The sequence below is a fragment of the Coregonus lavaretus genome (assembly GCF_964263955.1).
Source record: "Coregonus lavaretus genome assembly, chromosome: 15".
NCBI lineage: Eukaryota > Metazoa > Chordata > Actinopteri > Salmoniformes > Salmonidae > Coregonus > Coregonus lavaretus.
The window spans coordinates 27,056,890-27,069,964 of record NC_140002.1 but is presented as its reverse complement, the minus strand read 5'-3'; positions in this window follow the sequence as shown (position 1 = coordinate 27,069,964).

Sequence of the window (13,075 nt, the reverse complement as noted above, 5' to 3'; positions counted from 1 at the left end):
ATTTTGTCTGTCATAGTTGATGTGTACCTATGATGAAAATTACAGGCCTCTCTCATCTTTTTAAGTGGGAGAACTTGCACAATTGGTGGCTGACTAAATACTTTTTTTCCCCACTGTATATGATCAAACTGCTTCCTGACATTTAATATTGGCATTGGCTCTGTGAAATGCACAGAACCTGGTTGACTGCTTATATTGAATGTCAGTCAATGCCATGCAGGGATTATTACTAATTATTGACATATCAGGTTTATCATCTTGAGCAATAAATATTGTCTGAATAACCACTGAAGTGTGCTGTTCTTTCAATCTGTGAAAAAATGTTTATTGCCTTTTTCTGATTAAAAGGGCTAAATGTATTTTTTATTTTTGGAGGCCACAACTATTTTATGCAATTAAATGTTTACGTGTAATCCAGTGTTCATATGGATATCACATCTACACCAGAGATGCTTGTGTCTCTGCCAATGATTGCATTCGGAAAGTATTCAGACCCCTTGACTTTTTCCACATTTTGTAACTTTACAGCCTTATTCTAAAATGGATTAAATAAATGTTTTTCCCTCAACAATCTACACACACTACCCCATAATGACAAAGCAAAAACAGGTTTTAAGACATTTTTGCTAATTTATTAGAAAGAAAAAAAAAAAACATTTTTACGTAAGTATTCAGACCCTTTGCTATGGGATATGAAATTTAGCTGAAGTGCATCCTGTTTCCATTGATCATCCTTGAGATGTTTCTACAACTTGATTGTAGTCCACCTGTGGTAAATTCAATTGATTGGACGTGCTTTGGAAAGGCACACACCTGTCTATACAGTGGGGGAAAAAAGTATTTAGTCAGCCAACAATTGTGCATGTTCTCCCACTTAAAAAGATGAGAGAGGCCTGTAATTTTCATCATAGGTACACGTCAACTATGACAGACAAATTGAGATTTTTTTTCTCCAGAAAATCACATTGTAGGATTTTTAATGAATTTATTTGCAAATTATGGTGGAAAATAAGTATTTGGTCACCTACAAACAAGCAAGATTTCTGGCTCTCACAGACCTGTAACTACTTCTTTAAGAGGCTCCTCTGTCCTCCACTCGTTACCTGTATTAATGGCACCTGTTTGAACTTGTTATCAGTATAAAAGACACCCGTCCACAACCTCAAACAGTCACACTCCAAACTCCACTATGGCCAAGACCAAAGAGCTGTCAAAGGACACCAGAAACAAAATTGTAGACCTGCACCAGGCTGGGAAGACTGAATCTGCAATAGGTAAGCAGCTTGGTTTGAAGAAATCAACTGGGGGAGCAATTATTAGGAAATGGAAGACATACAAGACCACTGATAATCTCCCTCGATCTGGGGCTCCACGCAAGATCTCACCCCGTGGGGTCAAAATGATCACAAGAACGGTGAGCAAAAATCCCAGAACCACACGGGGGGAACTAGTGAATGACCTGCAGAGAGCTGGGTCCAAAGTAACAAAGCCTACCATCAGTAACACACTACGCCGCCAGGGACTCAAATCATGCAGTGCCAGACGTGTCCCCCTGCTTAAGCCAGTACATGTCCAGGCCCGTCTGAAGTTTGCTAGAGTGCATTTGGATGATCCAGAAGAGGATTGGGAGAATGTCATATGGTCAGATGAAACCAAAATAGAACTTTTTGGTAAAAACTCAACTCGTCGTGTTTGGAGGACAAAGAATGCTGAGTTGCATCCAAAGAACACCATACCTACTGTGAAGCATGGGGGTGGAAACATCATGCTTTGGGGCTGTTTTTTTGCAAAGGGACCAGGACGACTGATCCGTGTAAAGGAAAGAATGAATGGGGCCATGTATCGTGAGATTTTGAGTGAAAACCTCCTTCCATCAGCAAGGGCATTGAAGATGAAACGTGGCTGGGTCTTTCAGCATGACAATGATCCCAAACACACCACCCGGGCAACGAAGGAGTGGCTTCGTAAGAAGCATTTTAAGGTCCTGGAGTGGCCTAGCCAGTCTCCAGATCTCAACCCCATAGAAAATCTTTGGAGGGAGTTGAAAGTCTGTGTTGCCCAGCGACAGCCCCAAAACATCACTGCTCTAGAGGAGATCTGCATGGAGGAATGGGCCAAAATACCAGCAACAGTGTGTGAAAACCTTGTGAAGACTTACAGAAAACGTTTGATCTGTGTCATTGCCAACAAAGGGTATATAACAAAGTATTGAGAAACTTTTGTTATTGACCAAATACTTATTTTCCACCATAATTTGCAAATCAGTTCATTAAAAATCCTACAATGTGATTTTCTGGATTTTATTTTCTCATTTTGTCTGTCATAGTTGACGTGTACCTATGATGAAAATTACAGGCCTCTCTCATCTTTTTAAGTGGGAGAACTTGCACAATTGGTGGCTGACTAAATACTTTTTTCCCCCACTGTAGTGCATTCAAAGAGGTGCTCTAGTTGTGTAAAGCAAATGAGTAATGAATAAGATGTTATTTTGAAAACGTGTGTTTTATTGACAATAATTTGGTAACGCGAGCGATTGAGCAAAACTACGATTACCAGGCTGCAGTTCACTGCATTTCCGGTCCTGCTCGGTTTCTGGAGCGGATTGGAACCCGGAGTCAGGATTCAGTAAATGTGTAGGAGTTTGGAGAGCAGGTAACGTGTTTATTTCTTACTTCTGCAGTTTGAACAAACAACAATTGTGCCACCGTGCAGAACATATATATTTTTGTTTGCATGTTGCACACGGAATCTCCGGAGAGGCCAGAATAACGCCGTTCTGACATTGAAATGTACTGGCTCCAGATGGGTTTTGCGTCTCAATTCCATCCACCATGCCGATCGTTATTTCGTTATTCGTTTTAGTGAAGTCCCCATACATTTACCACACCACTGTTTTTGTCCAGAATATAGCTCCAGGTTGAGTTAACCACATTAATCAAGAAGTGTAGGCCTTACATTAGCCACTCCTTTGGTCTACTTCAGAGGCTTGCATTAATTTGACCAACCTATTTGGCATTTCTAAATGTATTTCTCTTGCAACCAACAGCCTATCTATAATGATAATGTAGTGATAATGTAATGATAATCTAAGTAATAATAGGTAGCCTACTGATCTTGTAAATAGTGTTGGTTCCTTATCTTCCATGTCCCTTTAAACTCTTGAAAGTTTTGATTTCAATAAAGCAAATTATACACCTTACAAAGGTTTGTAACACCATCTCTTTCTCCTTTTCTTGAAATTGTAGATTGTCATAATGATGGAGCAAACACCAGATTAGTTTATCTGTGAGTATATTGAAAACTTCAATGGCTTGAAATGGCAAAGTGCACATTGCCCTTCTATTGTAGCGCTCACTTGGTCTGCACATGCCTGTGTATGCAGCCCTACAGGTGCATATGTGTGTATTTCACATTGTGTATGCCTGTGCCTATTTAGACATAACCCACTGGGCACATACGTCAATTCAACGTCTATTCCACGTTGGTTCAACGTAATTTCATTGAAATGACATGGAAACAAGGTTGAATCAACCAGTGGGAAGGGTATGTGATATGTCAACCTGGTCTCAGGGCATTTTGTATTATTCTGTACGTTAATCCGCTACATCAATCAATCAATCAAATGTATTTATAAAGCCCTTTTTACATCAGCAGATGTCACAAAGTGCTTTACAGAAACCCAGCCTAAAACCCCAAACAGCAAGCAATGCAGATGTAGAAGCACGGTGGCTCGGAAAAACTACCTAGAAAGGCAGAAACCTAGAGAGGAACCAGACTATGAGGGGTGGCCAGTCCCCTTCTGGCTGTGCCGGGTGGAGATTATAACAGTACATGGCCATTAAGGCCAGATTTTTCTCCAAGATGTTCAAACGTTCATAGATGACTAGCAGGGTAAAATAATAATCACGGTGGTTGTAGAGGTTGCAACAGGTCAGTACATGAGGAGTAAATGACACTTGGCTTTTCATAGCTGGGCATTTAGAGGTTTAAATAGCAGGTGCGGTAGAGAGAGAGTTGAAAACAGAAGGTCTGGGACAATGTAGCATGTCCGGTGAACAGGTCAGGGTTCCATAGCCGCAGGCAGAAGAGTGGAAACTGGAGCAACAGCACGACCTGAGGCATGGTCCTAGGGCTCAGGCCCTCCAGGAGGGGAGGGAGAGAGAGAGAATTAGAGGAGCATACTTAAATTCACACAGGATAAGACAGGAGAATAACACCAGCTTTAACAGACTGACCCTAGCCCCACGGCACATAGACTATTGCAGCATAGATACTGGAGGCTGAGACAGTGGGGGTCGGGAGACACCCCCGGACAGGGCCAACCAGGCAGGATATAACCCCACCCACTTTCCCAAAGCACAGCCCCCACACCACCAGAGGGATATCAACAGACAACCAACCTACTACCCTGAGACAAGGCTGAGTATAGCCCACGAAGATCTCCTCCACTGCAAGAGCCCGAGGGGGCGACAAACCGGACAGGAAAATCAAGTCAGTGACTCAACCCACTCAAGTGACGCACCACTCCTAGGGACAGCATGGAAAGTACCAGTAAGCCAGTGACTCAGCCCCCGTAATAGGGTCAGATGCAGAGAATCCCAATGGAGAGACAGGAACCGGCCAGGCAGAGACAGCAAGGGCGGTTTGTCGCTCCAGTGCCTTTCCGTTCACCTTTGCACCCCTGGGCCAGACTACACTCAATCATAGGACCTACTGAAGAGATGAGTCTTCAGTAAAGACTTAAAGGTCCAGACCGAGTCTGCGTCTCTCACATGGATAGGCAGACCATTCCATCAAAATGTAGCTCTATAGGAGAAAGCCCTGCCTCCAGCTGTTTGCTTAGAAATTCTAGGGACAATAAGGAGGCCTGCGTCTTGTGACCGTAGCGTACGTGTAGGTATGTACGGCAGGACCAAATCGGAGAGATGGGTATGAGCAAGCCCATGTAATGCTTTGTAGATTAGCAGTAAAACCTTGAAATCAGCCCTAGCCTTAACAGGAAGCCAGTGTAGAGGCTAGCGCTGGAGTAATATGATCACATTTTTTGGTTCTAGTCAAGATTCTAACAGCCATGTTTAGCACTAACTGAAGATTATTTAGTGCTTTATCCGGGTAGCTGGAGAGCAGAGCATTGCAGTAGTCTAATCTAGAAGTGACAAAAGCATGGATTAGCTTTTCTGCATCATTTATGGACGAAAAGTTTTAGGTTTCTACAATGTTACGAAGATGGAAAAAAGCTGTCCTTGAAGATTCTTGATATGTTCATCAAAAGAGAGATCAGGGTCCAGAGTAACGCCGAGGTCCTTCACAGTTTTTTTGAGACGACTGTACAACCATCAAGATTAATTGTCAGATCCAACAGAAGAGCTCTTTGTTTCTTGGGACCTAGAACTAGCATCTCTCTTTTGTCCGAGTTTAAAAGTAAAACATTTGCCGCCATCCACTTCCTTACGCCTGAAACGCATGCTTCCAGGGTAGGCAATTTTGAGGCTTCACCATGTTTCATCGAAATGTTGAGCTGTGTGTTGTCCACATAGCAATGAAAGTTAACATTATTTTTCCGAATGACATCACCAAGAGGTAAAATATATAGTGAAAACAATAGTGGTCCTAAAACGGAACCAAACCATCCACAGAGACTAACTGATATCTTTCCGACAGATAAGATCTAAACCAGGCAAGAACTTGTCCGTGTAGAGCAATTAAGGTTTCCAGTCTCTCCAAAATAATGTGGTGATTGATGGTGTCAAAAGCAGCATTAAGGTCTAGGAGCACGAGGACAGATGCAGAGCCTTGTTCTGACGCCATTAAAAGGTAATTTACCACCTTCACGAGTGCGGTCTCAGTGCTATGATGGGGTCTAAAACCAGACTTAAGTGTTTCGTATACATTTTTTGTCTTCAGGAAAGCAGTGAGTTGCTGCACAACAGCTTTTTCTAAAAATGTTGAGAGGAATGGGACATTCGATATAGGCCGATAGTTTTTTACATTTTCTGGGTCAAGGTTTGGCTTTTTCAAGAGAGGCTTTATTACTGCCACGTTTAGTGAGTTTGGTACACATCCAGTGGATAGGGAGCCATTTATTATGTTCAACATAGGAGGGCCAAGGACAGGAAGTACAGTTGAAGTCGGAAGTTTACATACACTAAGGTTGGAGTCATTAAAACTTGTTTTTAACCACTCCACAAGTTTCTTGTCAACAAACTATAGTTTTGGAAAGTCGGTTAGGACATCTACTTTGTGCATGACACAAGTAATTTTTCCAACAATTCTTTACAGACTACAGATTATTTAACTTATAATTCACTGTATCACAATTCCAGTGGGTCAGAAGTTTACATACACTAAGTTGACTGTGCCTTTAAACAGCTTGGAAAATTCCAGAAAATGATGTCATGGCTTTAGAAGCTTCTGATAGGTAATTTACATAATTTGAGTCAATTGGAGGTGTACCTGTGGATGTATTTCAAGGCCTACCAAACTCAGTGCCTCTTTGCTTGACATCATGGGAAAATGAAAAGAAATCAGCCAAGACCTCAGAAAAAAATTGTAGACCTCCACAAGTCTGGTTCATCCTTGGGAGCAATTTCCAAATGCCTGAAGGTACCACGTTCATCTGTACAAACAATAGTACTCAAGGATAAACACCATGGGACCACGCAGCCGTCATACCGCTCAGGAAAGAGATGTGTTCTGTCTCCTAGAGATGAACGTACTTTGGTGAGAAAAGTGCAAATCAATCCCAGAACAACAGCAAAGGACCTTGTGAAGATGCTGGAGGAAACGGGTACAAAAGTATCTATATCCACAGTAAAAACAAGTCCTATATCGACATAACCTGAAAGGCCGCTCAGCAAGGAAGAAACCACTGCTCCAAAACCGCCATAAAAAAGCCAGACTACGGTTTGCAACTGCACATGGGGACAAAGATCGTACTTTTTGGAGAAATGTCCTCTGGTCTGATGAAACAAAAATAGAACTGTTTGGCCATAATGACCATCGTTATGTTTGGAGGAAAAAGGGGGTTGCTTGCAAGCCGAAGAACACCATCCCAACCGTGAAGCACGGGGGTGGCAGCATCATGCTGTGGGGGTGCTTTGCTGCAGGAGGGACTGCTGCACTTCACAAAATAGATGGTATCATGAGGAAGGAAAATTATGTGGATATATTGAAGCAACATCTCAAGACATCAGTCAGGAAGTTAAAGCTTGGCAAAATGGCTTAAGGACAACAAAGTCAAGGTATTGGAGTGGCCATTGGAGTGGCCATCACAAAGCCCTGACCTCAGTCCTATAGAAAATGTGTGGGCAGAACTGAAAAAGCGTGTGCGAGCAAGGAGGCCTACAAACCTGACTCAGTTACACCAGCTCTGTCAGGAGGAATGGATCAAAATTCACCCAACTTATTTTGGGAAGCTTGTGGAAGGCTACCCGAAACGTTTGACCCAAGTTAAACAATTTAAAGGCAATGCTACCAAATACTAATTGAGTGTATGTAAACTTCTGACCCACTGGGAATGTGATGAAGGAAATAAAAGCTCTCTACTATTATTCTGACATTTCACATTCTTAAAATAAAATGGTGATCCTAACTGACCTAAGACAGGGAATTGTTACTAGGATTAAATGTCAGGAATTGTGAAAAACTGAGTTTAAATGTATTTGGGTAAGGTGTATGTAAACTTCTGACTTCAACTGTATATGCATGAGATCTACCACAACTTGAATGGAATTCTTAGAGTATCAGCTGAAACAGTCGTTTTCTGTCATGTCCTCCAGACCTAAGGCAAGAGTGGCCCATCTCTGTTTAGACATCATTTTCTATCCCACCTGTCTGTGATAGGGAAGTCTCAGCTTTCTTTAAACCTGTGTGCTTCTGATCTTACCTCCAACCCCAGGTAGTCACCATGAGAATAGATGAGTTTGATGAGCTCCAAGAAGACTCAACCATCGATGAGTCAAGCATCCGCATCGTGCAGGTACGTAATGCCATACAAAGCCTATGGTGGTGAGCTAAGTACCGTATATGCACAGATGGAACTATTTTAAAGGCCCAATGCAGTCAAAACGTGATTTTCCTGTGTTTCATGATTAACTACTCATGGTGTGATTGTGGTAACGTACAGGAACTCAAGTCATTTTGTTCTCCCAATCTGGAATACCTCACCATCAAATGCAGACCGCGTTACCTCCCGAGAGAATTCTCTTCCATCATCGTCGCGGCCGTGTATATTCCCCCTTAAGCCAACACTGTGGCGGCTCTCAAGGAACTACACTGGACCTTTCGGCAAATCGGATCACACCTCCATTCTGCTGCTTACTTCCTATAGGCAGAAACTTAAACAGGAACTACCCGTGGTAAGGACTGTTCAACGTTGGTCTGACCAATCGGAATCTATGCTTCATGATTGTTTTGATCACATGGACTGGGATATATTCCCGGTTGCCTCTGAGAATAGCATTGACGTATACACTGAATTGGTGCCTGAGTTCATCAGAGGTGCATAGAGGATGTTGTTCCCACTGTGATGATTAGAACTTATCCAAACCAAAAACCGTGGATAGATGGCAGCATTCACGCAAAACTGAAAGTGCGAACCACCACATTTAAACATGGCAAGGTGACTGGGAACATGGACATGTACAAACAGTCTAGCTATGACCTCCACAAGGCAATCAAACAGGCAAAACGTCAGTACAGGGACAAAGTGGAGTCGCAGTTCAACAACTCAGACATGAGACGTATGTGGCAGGGACTCACGGATTATAAAGGGAAAATCAGCCACGTCACGGATACCGACGCCTTGCTCCCGGACAAGCTAAACACCTTCGCCCGCTTCGAGGAAAACACAGTACCGCCGATGCGGGCAACCGCCGCTCACGAGGACTGTGAGCTCTCATTCTCCGTGGCCAACGTAAGTAAGACATTTAAGCGAGGCCCATACCTCATCCCAAGCCGCATCCTCTGAGCCTGTTCAGATCTGCTTGTTCGAGTGTTTACGGACATTGTCAATCTCTCCCAGTCCCTGTCACTTTCTTAAAGATGTCCACCATTGTTCCTGTACCCAAGAAAGCAAAAGGTAATTAGTATCGCCCTGTAGCACTCACTTCTGTCAACATGAAGTGCTTTGAGAGGCTTGTTAAGGAACATGTCACCTCCACCTTACCTGACACCCTAGATCCACTACAATTTGCATACCGCCCCAACAGATCCACGGATGCCATCGCACTGCACACTGCCCTATCCTATCTGGACAAGAGGAATATCTATGTAAGAATGCTGTTCATTGACTACAGCTCAGCTTTCAACACCATCACTAAGCTTGGGCCCTGGGTCTGAACTCCGCTCTGTGCAACTGGGTCATGGACTTCCTGACGGGCCGACCCCAGGAGGTGAAGGTCGGCAACAACACCTCCGCTACATAGATCCTCAATACGGGGGCCCCACAAGGGTGTGTGCCCCTTCCTGTACTCCCTGTTCACCCATGACTGCGTGGCTACCAGAGTATGTGAGCGGAGCTGGAGTGGAGCGAGGAGCGGAACGTACCCAATTTGACTGGAGTGCGAGTTTCCCAAAGCCTGGAGCGTCGGCCTTCTCGCCCACTCCAATTTCACTCCAGCAGCGCTCACTTCACAAGCTCAGGGCATGCCCCGTCCAGCATGCATTTGTAGTCTACTTGTGTGCTGCTATAGCCCCTTGCTTTAGCTACTGTCATGGCGTTCGCTAAATATTTTCATAAAGAAACTGATAAAACACTCAGGTGCAAAATCAAGGTGACTTACAAAGATGAGGAGGACCAAGAGCAAGAGAGGGATTGCGGTGATGTAGTGTCCACAACTAAATAATTATTGTGGAATCTGAAAAGACAGGTATCCTGAAAGCATGATGTGTACTATGTGCACATGCTAACATAAAGGAAGGAGGTGGGTAGCTAGCTAAGTGTGTCATTGTAGCACAGTATTTATAAACACAAAATCAGATCTCTTAAAAGTTTTGTTCATTTTTGTTCTATTATCTATACAATAGGCTATCATTGATTTTGGCCCAATAGGCCTGCTGACATATTACCTCTTTCAAGGAGCTTTCTGTTTTGATAGGGTTATTTTGCCTAAAAACCTTTAGGCCTACCTATAGAAACATTTAAAAAAACAACTCTGCATCCCCGCCCAGCCTGGCAAGAGTGGCCCGAAGGGTGTTTAGCATCCCTAGTGGCTCTGCAAGCGCGGAGTGGGTATTCTCCACTGCTGGCCTGCTGTCCAGGCACCATCATATGTGCCTGAATGGACATACTCTGGCCAAACCTGTATTTCTAAAAGTGAATTCAAAGGCCTAATTTAGGCATTTTCATTTCATTTTTATTTAATTCTAAGTCACAGCCTATATGCGCAATTTGTAGGCTATTGCCTTGAAATAATTGGCTAATAATAATATAGCCTAAATAGGCTACCTGTCTGGCTCCTGACCTATTTAGTGTTTATATGCTGTTTTAATATGACATGTAGCCTATTTTAAATGATGAGTGCTTCCTACAGTCACCTTTTCATGTTGTTTATTAAAATACTTTTCATTCAAATCATATGGTTTGGTTTCAAATGGTTGTCCAGGTAGTCACAAAAATAGATGGGTGTTGGTTAAATTGTGATTTTAATCATTGGAACGAATTTGGAGCAGCAGTTGATTTTTTTGCACACGTTTTTGCACACGTTTTTTAGCGGAGCGGTTGGAAAGGAGCGGTGCACAAGCACCACTCAGTGAGCGATGATCAGGATTTCTGACCGCTCAACTCCGCTCACATGCTCTTGTGCCTATGTACGTCTCCCAACTCAATCATCAAGTTTACAGATGACACAACAGTGGTAGATCTGATTACCAACAACGACGAGACAGCCTACAGGGAGGAGGTGAGGGCCTTGGCGGAGTGGTGCCAGGAAAATAACCTCTCCCTCAACGTCAACAAAATGAAGGAGCTGATCGCGGACTTCAGGAGACAGCAGAGAGAGCACGCCCCATCCACATCGACGGGGCCGCAGTGGAGAGAGTGAAAAGCTTCAAGTTCCTTGGCGTGCACATCACTGACAACCTGAAATGGTCCATCCACACAGACAGTGTGGTGAAGAAGGCGCAACAATGCCTCTTCAACCTCAGGAGGCTGAAGAAATTCGCCTTGGCCCCTAAGACCCTCACAAACTTCTACAGATGCACCATTGAGAGCATCCTGTCGGGCTGTGTCACTGCCTGGTACGGCAATTGCACCGTCTGCAACCGTAGGGCTCTCCAGAGGGTGGTCAGCGATCAGCCCAACGCATCACCGGGGGCACACTTCCTGCCCTCCAGGACATCTACAGCACCCAGTGTCACAGAAAGGCCAATAAGATTAACAAGGACTTCAGCCACCCAAGCCACGGCCTGTTCACCTCGCTACCGTCTAGAAGGCGGAGACATTACAGGTGTATCAAAGCTGGGACCGAGTGACTGAAAAACAGCTTCTATCTCCAAATGTATAAAAAAATGATATATCACATTTACATAAGTATTCAGACCCTTTACTCAGTACTTTGTTGAAGCAGCTTTGGCAGCGATTACAGACTTGAGTCTTCTTGGGTATGACGCTACAAGCTTGGCACACGTGTATTTGGGTAGTTTCTCCCATTCTTCTCTGCAGATCTTCTCAAGCTCTGTCAGGTTGAATGGGGAGCGTCACTGCACAGCTATGTTCAGGTCTCTCTCTAGAGATGTTCGATCGGGTTCAAGTCCGGGCTCTGGCTGGGCCACTCATGGACATTCAGAGACTTGTCCTGAAGCCTCTCCTGCGTGTTCTTGGCTGTGTGCTTAGGGTCTTTGTCCTGTTGGAAGGTTAACCTTCGCCCCAGTCCCAGCAGGTTTTCTTCAAGGATCTCTCTGTATTTTGCTCCGTTCATCTTTCCCTCAATCCTGACTAGTCTCCCAGTCCCTGCCGCTAAAAAAAACATCCCCACACCATGATGCTGCCACCACCATGCTTCACTGTAGGGATGGTGCCAGGTTTCCTCCAGACGTGACGCTTGGCATTCAGGCCAAAGAGTTCAATCTTGGTTTCATCAGACCAGAAAATCTTGTTTCTCATGGTCTGAGAGTCTTTAGGTGCCTCTTCGCAAACTCCAAGCGGGCTGTCATGTGCCTTTTACTGAGGAGTGGCTTCCGTCTGGTCACTCTACCATAAAGGCCTGATTGGTGGAGTACTGCAGAGATGGTTGTCCTTCTGGAAGGTTATCCCATCTCCACAGAGGAACTCTGGAACTCTGTCAGAGTGACCGTCGGGTTCTTGGTCACCTCCCTGACCAAGACCCATGTCCCTCGATTGTTCAGTTTGGCCGGGCGGCCAGCTCTAGGAAGAGTCTTGGTGTTTCCAAACTTCTTCCATTTACAGTTTTTCTCAGTCGCTTTGGTGCATTTTTCACATCATCCCTAACATGTGCAAAATAATAAGTGCATTTCTCAGAACAATTTGTACAAACTGCAATATACAATAGATATGTTTCTAAAGCTAGTCAGTCACTAAAAATCCTTAGTACATCTCTCAAAAGTAAATATTCATGCCAATGATCATGTCAGTGTCATCAGAATGATAAGTCATTGAGTCATTGTTCACGAACAAGGTTGTCAAAATGTTTAGGCATGTTGTCAATGGAACTGTGTACTTTGACAGTATTACCTGATGTAAACTTAGGCTACAGTTTGGATGACAGTTACTGTATTGAAAATGCACAAGGCTGCACTTCTATGGCATATATCAATTTCAACAGTACTATTTACATATTACTGTATGTGGGTTATTGATTGAAAGAGACTGGACAACCCAAGGGGCACAAAGGAAAAAAAACTAAATTAGAAAGAAACACAGGAAACCACCCCTAAGGCACAACTTTGCCCACAGCACTGTTCTAGTGCTGTCTCTACACATCCAGACGTTCCTGTCTGTCAGCCCACATATTCTCATCCACATCACACCGGATATTTTCCCTTCCAATGCAACGTGGAAAGAATCTTTTGGAATGCCTTATCCATCCTCTGCAGGCGTCTACTGTGGTGTCCTCAC